Raw genomic sequence first — 12807 nt, 5'->3', positions numbered from 1 at the left:
TCATAGTTCTTCAGACAGAATCATCATTTCTATTCATTTTCCACTGATTTACGCAATCTGATGAAACTTAGCAACTCCCTCCAAGTAGGTATAACTGCAGACCGGAGATCTCCAAAATGGGGCGTGAACTCCAAAAGTGGGCAGAACCTCCAAAATAGGACGGGGTCTCCTCGCACAAAGACTTTCACCATTGGCTCTGCCTTCAGCCAATTGTTACCGACATTTCAAAATAAAATGTATATTATTAAACATTGTTTCTTGTTCATCTAAAATAAAATATGCTATATAAGTAAATGTTCTCTGTGAGAGCAGAGCTCAAAGCTCGTGGCCAGTGGTGTTCGGATTGGAGTTTGAACCTCTGCTTAATGATATAAATAGGAATCACCCACAAGCTCTCCCGCGAGCCATCCCAGCGCAGCGCAGGGGAAAGATTTTACACTATCGCTTTAAGCAATGGGGGCACCCGGGGGCTCGAAATTCGCAGGGTAGGAGGGAGTAGTGATGCTGGGTGTAACTAAAAAGGTGCCATAGTCCAGTGAGGTCCGGTTGGGGAGTTACGGAATGGCCCAGCTCAGCGATCTCATATTGCATAATCTTATTAACTGTTTATATCATGAACTGCAACTTTATTTAAATTTAAATTTATTTAAATAAATTACATTTATGCATTTAGCAGACGCTTTTATCCAAAGCGACTTACAGTGCATTCAGGCTATCAATTTTTACCTATCATGTGTCCCCGGGGAATCAAACCCCCAACCTTGCGCTTGTTAACGCAATGCTCTACCACTTGAGCTACAGGGGCACTTGTTATTTACCACGCTATTCAATGCCAATCCCGCTGTGCAGTCAGTTTCACTGGTTAAGGTTAGGGTCAGGTGTGGGGTAAGTTTAGGTATTAGCATTTTTTGTAGAATAGTGTAGAAAATCTACACTTTAATTGACACAACAAATAAAATCTTTAGAATCAGCTGTGGGGCGGAGTTTGCACTGATGTGGATGGGGGGGAGGGTTGCACATGCGTGTCATGTGCCTGTCTGTCAATGGGAGGAAGCCACGCCCTATTTTGGAGCTCCCACCCCATATTGGAATTCCCGCCCTCATCTGGAGATCTCCAGGCTGCAGTTATACCCTTCTCGCTCCCTGGGCTGTCTCTGTGTGTTTACTCTTCCGTTCTTGCACTCTCTGAGTGACAGAGACCTGATTCGTCCATCCCTTGTCAATCATAACTGTGCATCATATCCCACCCAATCTCATCCTGTGATGCATTTCCTTCACTCTTCCACGTTGATTTCTGATCACAGCAAACACAGAGAAACCTCTGTACCCACGAAATATCCAAATAATAAACACAGGATTACGATAGCATATGGTTTATATGTGGTTTTCTTGAGATTTGGGGTATTTTCATAACAATAATGAATGTGTACATCTGAAATGCTAATTTGTGCAGCGATATAAAAGGCTATAAATAGCATATTTTTTTCAACAGTAAATGACCAAATTCGACATGAGATCACAAAAGGAAAATATTACAAACACTCGATGGTGATTTAAAGTGAGTTTTGAGTAAAGGTGTACTAAAAATCTCATAAGTTGTCTTATGTAGCTTGATGCTAATGTTAGCTCTAATGCAGCTGGAGAACAGGTGCAACTCTTCTTCATAATGCATTTTGTCATAATAATAATAAAAGTGATTTAGACGTAAGGTCGTAAGAAAATGTTTTGTTGTATTTTTATAGAAAGACTTTTGATAATAGGCCGGTAAATGTATACTGGGATTGAAGCAATGAAGCGATTTAGTAAACCTTGTAATGCCAGAATAAAGGTTACTAATGGCTGAATAAAACAAAATAATAATTATAAAGGAATAATGAGGATTATATTGTCATACCTGGCCGAGGTGTGAAAGGTTCGTCGGGTGAAAACAATAGAATCATGAATGGGGCAGTTTGCCGAGCCATTTGAGGACACAGCACATAGGAGAGCTTACAGGGGTCATAAATCAATTTTATTAGTCTTTTTTATTAGACTTTTCTAAAAACACACATGACATGGTCTTAGAAAATATTTAATTAAATTCACAGTTTTAGAGATTACGTTCTGAAATTTCAAATGAAGCATTAGTTGACTTGAGGTTTTAGCTTCATTGTGTTTGTAAAATCATATCCTACAGCAACTTATTTTTTTGATACATTTAAAAAGTGTTTTTAATATTTGTATTTTTGTTTTCATGTTTGAGCTTATATATCTTTATTATCATTACAGTCCAAGTAATTCTGATTCCTGAACAATAAACTTTGAAGTGTCAGCTTTGTGAACATATGTTGATTATGTATCTAGTAAAAAAGACTCATGAGCAGCAACCTTTTTATTTTGGTTATGTCATTTGTGTCTTCATGCTGAAAATGACGGCTTAGGGGTTAAGAAGCTTATTAGTCCTTAATGTAATTTGCTTCTCAAAAATAAAACTCTCTTTTACTGCAAATCCATACTTAGATTTTGCCATTTCGGGTTGTTTTTTAAATCTGTCATTTTTCCATCTTTCATGTGGAGCTTTTAATATAATTACAGACCTATTTCCAATTTTTTCATGTGAATAAAACAGTGTGTGTGTGTATGTGTGTGTGTGTGTGTGTGTGTGTGTGTGTGTGTGTGTATGTGTGTGTGTGTGTGTGTGTTAAATATTTCATATTACATTATTAACTAACCTCTACAGTGTGATGCCTTAAACTAAGCCAAATCTGTAATCTGCTAATTTCAAACCTATTACTCAATCTTTTATTTTATCAGTATCTTAAATAGATTATATATATATATATATATATAAATATAAATATATAAATATAAATATTATTATTATTATTATTATTATTATTATTACTATTATTATTATTATTATTATTATTATTATTATTATTATTATTATTTAAAGATGCAAATCGCAAATAAATATAAAATATTATAGCACACAAATTACAATTTAAATGTTTGGGGGTCTGTAAGATTTTGCCATGTTTTTTAAAGAAAACTCTTATGCTTACCAAGGCTGCATTTATTTTATGTAGTAAAAACAGTAATTTTGTAAAATGATCTTACAATCTAAAATAACTGTTTTCTATTGTGATATATATTTTAAAATGCAAGATATTCATGAGATGCAAAGCTGAATTTTCAGCATCATTACTCCAGTCTTCAGTGTCACATGATTCTTCATAAATCATTCTAATATGATTATTTGGTGCTCCAGAAACATTTACTATTAGTATTATTAGTATTATTAATGTTGAAAACAGTTTTTGTAATATATTTTGTGGAAACCATGATAAAGTTTTCAAGATAGTATGATGCATTTACATTTATGCTTTTATCCAAAGCGACCTGTGACAGTGCATCCAGGATATATACATTTATTTATTTATTTTTTACCAGTATGTGTGTTCCCTGGGAATTGAACCCACAACCTTTTGCGCTACTAACTCAATGTGTTGTGTGTGTGTGTGTGTGTGTGTGTGTGTGTGTTAGAAAGCCATATGTGGCACCCATTACTTGATTAAAAGCATGAGACTGCTATTAGCATTACCTGTAGATAGGTATGGCTGAGACTCTTGTCCACACTGTAGCGTTTTCTCATCTTCACTTGGAGCAGGTTATTGATGAGGTCAATAGCTATGGAGAAAAGGAGAGATCACACAAACAAAATCTGCATTGATTGAAGCTAAATGATTTACAGCAGTAGACAGAAAATCAAAGGCGGATGGAGCTACTCAACGATCAGCCTGCTTTTAATGCATCAAATTTCTTTTTGTTATTATGAAGTCAATTTCCAGGAAGAGCCACACAAAGTGTTCTCTATTCAGCTCGTTTAACTTTTCATATACTTCTATTCGCAATTTGATCTGACATTTTATTGTACATCATGAACTTGTATTTAATTCAGTGTCCTTTTACTGTGTTTGTAAGTGTTTGTACCTTCAGGAGAGATCTGTTTCCATGGGTTGGGTGGGTACATGAAGGCCACGTCCAGAAAGCTAATCAAACACATCTTCATCATCCTCGAAGAAGAAAAAACCACCAATAATAACAAAAAACATCACAACCACATACAAAACACACCACCAGAGAGCGATTATAACAACCCTTGCACAGCAGGACCTCGGGGGCCAAATAAGCTGGCGTGCCCACGACCGAACGGCGGAAAGACTTCTCTCCAATGATGCGAGCAAAACCAAAGTCACAAAGTTTGACCTATGAATATGCCGTGTGGGTGGGAAGAAGTGTTAAGAGTCAACAAAACGTAAAAAGGAGAAGTCGCATTATGAAAACAAACAAACAACAACAACAAAAAAACAATAAAAGAGCTAGTAACAGGAAAAAAAGTGCTAGTTTGTTTCCCATGGCTCAAGGATGTGTTTAAATTGCATTGAATTCTCTGACCTGTGGGAAGGGATCCGCTGATGCTAATAGCACGTTCTCAGGCTTGAGGTCACAGCACAATATTTTTTAAAAGAAAATGCCCCACAGAACACAAAAAATCTAGAGAGGGAGTGAAAGAGAATATAATATCAAAACAAAACCCCAAAAAAAGTAGCAACAAATTACTGAAAAATGCTGCTTGAAGTGGACCAGACCGAGCACCAAACACACTTGTAGCCAATCACCAGTAAGGGGCGTGTCCATCCATGATGGTGGAGGTGCCTGTGTTACAAATCATTTAAATATCAACAGGGTTTCTCAGAAATCACTTCCTGCACGTTTAAAGGCCCATATACACCAAGCAGGAAATGTATAGCTGTAGTTAACATCGTAGTATGAACAGGCCTTAATTTTATGAAAATAATAAACACCACAGCTATAACGATAATGACACAACGGAAGAATAACGATATTGTTGGAATCGCTTACAGAACTTTCCAGTGAGTGAATGATAAAAACATTGACAGCCAATCAGTATCCACCATTATTAACACCATGTGCTTATAATAAACGTGACACTAGTATAGTTATCCTTACAGTTATCTGCAACATTTTAAAATAAGTGTATATGAATAATCATGTACTAATACCTGAATTAAATGTGAACTAATGATGAGTTAAGGCATGAACAATGAATTCATGTGTGAAATCTTACCACAAAGTGTTAATTAATATATTTGCTAACAGACATGTACTAACATGTATAGTGAAGGTGGTCGTTATTTATACATGAATTCATATCACTTATGCTATATTTAAGGTTAGTTCTTAAAAAGTGCATGCATTAACTAATTATTAGCACGTTTTAACAGGTTTGAACAGGTGTGAATTAAATGAAAACAGTGAAGTCCACTTCTTTTTTTAGATGGTAAATGATAAAAACTTCAACAGCCAATCAGAATCCAACAGACTTGAACGAGCATTTAAGCAGCAGATGAAAAGTTATCATTATTGGTGTGAACAAGCCTTCAGAGTGATTATGAGGACTCTAAGTCCTTGGTATGAACGGCCCTTAACCTCTGAGAAGCATGTATTAAGCTCTAAACGCAGCACTGACCTGCGTGATGAGGAACTTGGTGAGCCTCTCAGGAAGTCGTCCTTTCTCACTTGACAGAATCATTTCGAGCATGTCACCATGAAGTTTCTCCATCACCACAAACACTTTCTCAGGCGTCTCAAACATGCACTCGAGATTCACTATACCCAAATGTCGCAGGCTCTGAGAGAGGTTGAAAGGACAAGGTTAAGAGATGCGGTTGCGTGAGTCATGTTGTTGCTTATTTGCATTCGTAAACTTGTGTTAGGTGCTTTCACAATCAGTAGGTTTAATTGTGGTGTGTGTGATCATTATCATTCAGTCAATACAACAGCAGTCATTAGACACACAGGTCTACGTGTGCTGAATAATTGATTCTCTATCGCCCCCTGCTGGTCACCTGCAATATGGCTACTTCATTCCTCAGCTGGCTCTCCTGCTTGGTGGGGAACCGAAGCTTGTCGATCACCTTCACAGCTACATCCCGCCCAGTTTTCCTATGTTTTCCTGCGCGGGTTGAGGAAATGATAATGTTTGATCTTTTGTAAATATCCATTCTTGCATATAATTAGTGCTGCTTGCTATTGCATATATTTATGACAAGAGATACAAATAACAATTCCATCTTTGGTGTGTTCACTCTTAAAAATAAAGGTTCCAAAAAGTGGATTTTTGCAGTGATGCCATAGAAGAACCATTTTTTGGTTCCCTAAAGAACAATTATTAATTAATTAAAGAATTTTTTCTTAGTGTGAAGAACATTTTAATAATCTAAAAACATTTTCCACTATAAAGAACCTTAAAGGTTCCATGGATGTTAAAGGTTCTTCATGCAACCATCAATGCCAATAGGAACCTTTTAGAGTGTAACTTGTCCTAAATTTGACTTCAGTCAAGAATATCATAAAGTCTTAAGGGTGCATGTGCTCTTTTGACTTGGTCCGGAGTAAGAAAATACCTAACAACCATCACAAACACCCTGGCAACAATCAAGTACACCTTAGCAACCACACAGCAACACCCTATGTTTAGAAATAGTAAAAATCATTCACAGACATACCTCCATATACCACACCAAACTGTCCAGAACCCAGAACCTCATCAGCAAAGATCTGGTACACCATTCCAATGTCCTGTTGGGTACATCATCATCATTTATTATTATTTTAATCGTTATCATAATTATAATCATCTTTGCCATCATCATCGCACTATGTGATATATTGCACCTTTAAAGGTCAAATGTACTCACCACGTTCTCCTGAATCTGACTGTTAGACACTGAGATGCTGACTGATGCCTGCCCTGAAAATCAATCAGATTAATAACCATATTAGCTCCACTTAATAATCTCAGTATTATACTTGTTCTGTTTGAGGGTCAATGACAAATAAGGATGGTAATATTAAATTGAAAAAAAATCAGTTTCAATGAAAAAAAAAAAAAAAGTAAAAATTAAAAATTCTTAATTAAAACTTATATCTTTGTTTATGAAAAAAAAATTTTCTTGCAAAATGTCTTTTTAATGAAACACTTTTATATTTTCCACACACATAACACACAAACTAACCACTCACAAAAAAAAAAAAAAAAGACTAAAATATCTGATTTTTAAATTTAAATAAATTTAATAAAATAAAAAAATTACATTGATTCATTCATTCATTTTATTTTAAATAGCCCAAATTTTTTTTTAAAAAATGACCATCAAATGAGCATCATATTATATCATCATATCATAGCCTTAACATATCTCACTAAATTTGCTTAGGTTTCTTAACAGTGATATTACCCCTATTACAATTATATATGCAGCATCACACCTTTCTTCCAGAATTAGGCTCACTTACGGTGAGGAGTGTGACCTTCTGCTGGAGGGTTGTCTTGAAAGATGACTGGCATGAGAGCTTGACGTATAGCAGTCTCCCATCCTTTGGCGAACTCTCGCCCCACCCCGCTATTGGGTGCAACACAACTGGGGCTGGTGGAGATGGGCAGACCAGACACACTGGATGATGGGCACGGGGTGGTGTTGGGGTCCTCACCAACAAAGTAGATCATGGTACCTGTCATGATCTCAAAGCAATGGGGGCTTGTGCCGGGAGGGACGAGAGAGAAATCACCCGCCGGACGGACCTGCAGGATTTCTGAGAGCGGGATCTCCTGCGGAGGGAGACAAGGACACATTAGACCCTGCAATTCTGTTTTTTGTTTATGTTTATATCTCTCTTTTTTTTTTCAGGATTGCAAGAAAAAAGTAGGAATTGTGAGATATAAACTCAGAATTGTCAGAATAACAGTCAGAGTTGTGAGATAAAATTCACAATTACTTTTTTACTTCTTTTTTATCCCATGGCGGTAATGGGCTTCCATAATAAACAGTCATTGACTAATAAAAGAAAGGGAGATTCTACCTTGTAGTATTTGTTGGTGGTGTCGTTTTGAAACAGGATGATGCATTTGCAGTCCAGGCGCCAGTAGTGTTTCTTCCTCTGTTGGAGGGTGGGGTGACAGGTCAGAGGTCATAAGTCAACAAGAAGTTGGTGTTGGGGTCAGCTTCACCCCAGCAGACAGGAGGAAGAAAGTGAAGGGTAAACAGAGCTGAAGAGAAGAGGAGGACGCAAGAGAAAAACCAGGAGGAAAATTAGAAAGAAAAGGCTAAAGAGGAGTAAAATGCAACACGGAAATTCAGACGTTTTACAGGAAGCCGGGAACAGGTCAATATGTCTATGTTGAGAAAAAGCCTCAACCATTTGTTCCCCATTCTTTGTGAAAATACTCATCTAGAAGCACTATGAGTGACATTTACTGCTATTCATTTCTACAAATCAATATCCACTCATGCAGGGGACGCTCAGAATAGCCTGTGATTTAAAAGCTGAAGATTTTTCTGGTAATATAGCGTAAGTGTGCAGATTGATGCAGAACACATATAGAAATATCAATAGGGTGTTTGGAAGTGAGGTAAGGATAGTATACAGACTAGACAGAAAGCTCTGGCTTTGTTAAAGAAATAGTTCATAAAAAAATGTCTTTATTTACTCATCTTTCAATAGTTCAAAATCTGTAGAAGACTCAAAACTTAAGACTCAACTAAATAAACATTTTATTTTATTTTTTTTTTTTTTTTTAAATGAATGAATGAATGTATTAAAGTGGTGCATACGCATAGCGCACACTATATTACTATGCAGGGCTATTATAGAGGGCCAAATTACTGAAAATTAACCCGTTAAATAAATATTTAAATAAATAAATAAATGCATAAACGTATTAAAATGAGATCATTGTCAACGTGTTGGTTGCAAGAGTCAATAATAGATATGTATAGATTATGAGTGTTATTTAAAGTACTTATCAAACTGGCAAAAAGAGTGAGCAAATGAGGTTAGAATTTTCAGCCAGAAGTACCAGTGTGTCCTTGTTGCTGTAGTGCACCATCCAGCCTTCCTTGATGGCTGTGCTAGAGCGACGTGTGGTCTGCCTGATCGACTGCACCACTCTCATCAGAGGAATATTAGCACTGCGGAAACATCACAGCACTCAAGTCATAAATCATGAGATCTTATAAGAGAATCCAGGTGTGTGGTAGACATAGAGGTACGCAGGCAACTGTATGCTGAATAAAACCTATTCATACAAAGAGAGACACACCAAAACAACTACAATTGCAAGTGAATCATTTGCGAAAAGCTTATATCTTATTGGTCATTTATTTTTTATTTGTTTTTTTTTTACAGAGGGAATCTGACCTTCACTGTGAGAATGCATAGTTGCAAATTCTCACACAAGGGCTTGTACACCTTGCAATTTTGGTGTATATGATTTATATAAGCCATAAAACCATCCCATGCTCATTGGAAATGCATAACTCTACCTACATTTCTATTGTGCTTCTTGTAGTATGTTTCATGGTAGTTTCAAAGAAAATATTGTGTGTAATTTTCTCAGTTATAACATGTTTATTGTACATATAACGGCATTTCAGAAATAGAATCCAATTTTGTGTTTACTGTGACTAGGCCTTAATTTTGTCAGATGTCTGAAACCTGTCTAACTACCTCTGCTCTCCGCTGGCTCCATCCTGGTTGCTGTCTGGGGAGAAAGACCCAGGGATACTGCAGGCCTCGTCTGAGTCGTCCATCAGAGATGACTTATCAGTGTCAGAATACTCATTACTGTAGTCCATCGGCACCTCGGTGTCTGTGCTTGGACTTAATATGTCTGAGAGAGACCGATGGGAAAGAGGTAAAAAAATTCACATGCAAACGGCACGAAGTGACAAACAATAATTACATGCTTGCATAATGTCCATCATGTCAACATTGTTTCTCTCACACTCATTACCAAGAGTCTCCCCTAAGCAGTCATTTGGGACCTTGTATGCACATCGCTTGTGGCAGTTGAACTTGCAGTCTTTAAAAAGAAGAGAGAGAGAGACATAAATAGGTTTTGATTAAATTAATATACAATACACATCTTTTAAATTAACCCCTTAGCATTCCTGTAAAATTAGCCTAAAACAGCTAAAAAGGCATATCCAAAGAAATTGCATGCTGTTCTTGAACAATCTGGAGTATATGCATGATTTTGGTCTCTTTTGAAAGGCAACACTCTGAGGTTTGTTCTGTTTAGGATCACGGTAAGTCTTACTGGTATTGAGTAATAGAACTTTGAACACACTGAGAAAAAAAAAAAAAAAATTCCACCTACAATTTTTTTATTTTTATTTATTTATTTATTTTTGGTAAACAGATGCCTGCAGATGACTATAGCTGGGAGCTATTAGCTGGAAAACACAATGGGATCACAGCATGAAGCCTGGTTGTACCTGCTGTGTTGATTGAATCTTAAAATGGTTTGCATCATTCGAATCAAAAGAATCTCAGCTTTCCAAAGATATGTGACGCGGGGTTCTTTTAGTGAGTCATTGTATGTAACAAAATTGACCCTCAAAAGCACGCAGTGTACCGCGGTCGTAACAGTGGAAAGCTAACAAGTTAAATTAATATGCATATAGAATACTTATAAGTTAACTAATGTCTTTAGAAAACTAACTTGTGCTGTGGATTTAAAATAATTTAAAATTAATATTGCATTATTAATATTTGTCCTGTTGCTAGAATGATTTTCTGTACTACAGTCTAGACTACTGTTCAAAATTGTGTGGTCAGTAAGATTCTTTTAATGTTTTAAAAGTCTCTTATTGTATTTTATGCTCTTAAAAGTATCTTATGCTCATCAAAATAGAGTAAAAACAGTAATATTGTGAAATATTATTATGATTTAAAATCTGTTTTGTTTATATGTTTTAAAAAGTCATTTATTCTTGTTGTGGTAAAGCTGAATTTTAAGCTGATTTGCTACTCAAGAAACATGTCTCAATAATATTAATGTTGAAAAGTCTCATTCATTCATTCATTCATTTGAGAAAAGGTGATGCAATTTTAAAGAGAATAGAAAGTTAAAAACTGCATGTATTGAAATGTTTGCAAAAAATGTTTGTCACTAGTTTTGATCAGCTTAATGAATAAAACTATTAAATGTATTAAAAAAAAAAAAAAAACTTACTGACCTCCAATTTTTGATCTCTTTGTCTTAGTATATGTACTTATTTGTAGATTATTTTAATCTAAACTACAAGCAAGATAATGACATAATTTCAACTCAAATCAATATGCAGTTTCAGCTCAAATCAATATTTCATGTCCATGCATTTATTTATTTATTTAGTAAGTAGCCACATAATAAGCAGAATAATGTCCGGTCAGCCAGTCATTACCACAAACTAAATGTGATCACCTTGTCATTACCTTCATTATGCCGGTAAAAGAGGAATTCAGTAATACAACTTGAAAAAATCCCTATCCTAGTTGTTTTTAATACCAATTTGTAAGTCAGGATGGAATGTCAGACCTTTGCACTGGAGTCCCTGGCGGAAGAGTCCTCTCAGCAGTCTCTTGCAGTACTGACACACAGTCGGACGCGTGTACGAGTGAACGGCGAATGTGTGCGGGACCTTCACTTTAGTCATGAGGATCTTGTCCAGGTGGACGGGCCGCCCGGTGTAGAAGCGCCTGGCCTCACTGGGGGTGCGGGGCTGGAGAAAGATCGACATGATGTTTACAAATCATATTAATATGCTGATTTGGTTCTCAAAACTTTCAAAAAAATAATAATTATTCCAAACTTTTGACTGCCAGTATACATATACATAAAAAATAAAATTCTAAAAACAGCACTAAAAATAGGCTATGTACAATTTTACTTGTATCTATTTAGCACATTTCTTATTTCTTATACAGCTGTTTTTTACTCAAGAACATACAGTATGTTTCTTGATTTGAACATTTCTAAAACATGAAATTGAATGTGTGCTGTACCATCTGGGTGTGTGATCGGATGAGACTGACTTCTTCAGACGTCACGCTGCTGTTGAGACTACTGAGGGACTCTGCAGTGGACAGACGCAGAGACTGACTGCTGGTGAGGGACGTGGTGGACAGACGCCGCTTCCTCGCCCCGCTGCAGTTATTGGGAATACTAAAAGCACAGCGTTTGTGGTAATTCAGTCCACAGCCTGCAGGGGGAGACAGTGAGAGGGGGGGAAATTGGACACTGTGGACATTTATCACACTTACAGTATGTGATGAGCCAGTTGGGTCATGGAAAATATATGAAGTTGCATGACAGCACGCAACAAGTCTAACTATGATTGAATGAAACCAAGTACAGCATGAAGAATACAAATTGTGAAAGACAGAGTCCCCACCATCACATTTGAGTCCTTGACGCACCAAGCCGAAAAGCATCTCGCCGCAGTGATCGCAGAACGCCGGCGCACGATACGAGTGCACGTTTAACGCGTGAGGGCGAATCTGGAAGTCTTCGGATGTAGCAGCAGCTGCAGAACACAGAGCAAAATCACAAAAAGGACACATCAGTGCGAACTACTCCATTGTCACTCGAACCCTCTTTAGAGTTTCTACAGGTTTTTTGAAGGTACATTTAAGACATTTTAATACATTTCAAGACCAAGTAAAGTGATCTAAGTGATCTGAAAATAATGATTTGCAGCATTTGAGGCCGTGTGAGCTGGAGTATCTCCCATCTCTATCAAATCTGTTATTTCAACATGCTCTCAAAACACTTCTGTGCTGATTACATTTGATCTTCCACTTTGGCTCTAAGGCATCAGGCTCACACACACAAACAACTGGAGCTTTGTGAGTTTCTCAATTAGATAAAATGAACGGAAAGGAACGTTGATATGATCTAGGTCACATCCTTTCAGT

The 12807-nt window shown here is 36.6% G+C and overlaps 1 pseudogene; it reads right to left on the bottom strand.

Moving 5' to 3' along the window:
* The window catches only part of LOC109062806, a 35571-nt pseudogene that overhangs the window by 2809 nt on the left and 19955 nt on the right, over positions 1-12807 (bottom strand).

Source organism: Cyprinus carpio, chromosome A15, assembly GCF_018340385.1.
Source record: "Cyprinus carpio isolate SPL01 chromosome A15, ASM1834038v1, whole genome shotgun sequence".
NCBI lineage: Eukaryota > Metazoa > Chordata > Actinopteri > Cypriniformes > Cyprinidae > Cyprinus > Cyprinus carpio.
Note: the sequence above shows the minus strand (reverse complement) of the source record. Positions and strands in the feature narration are given on the sequence as shown.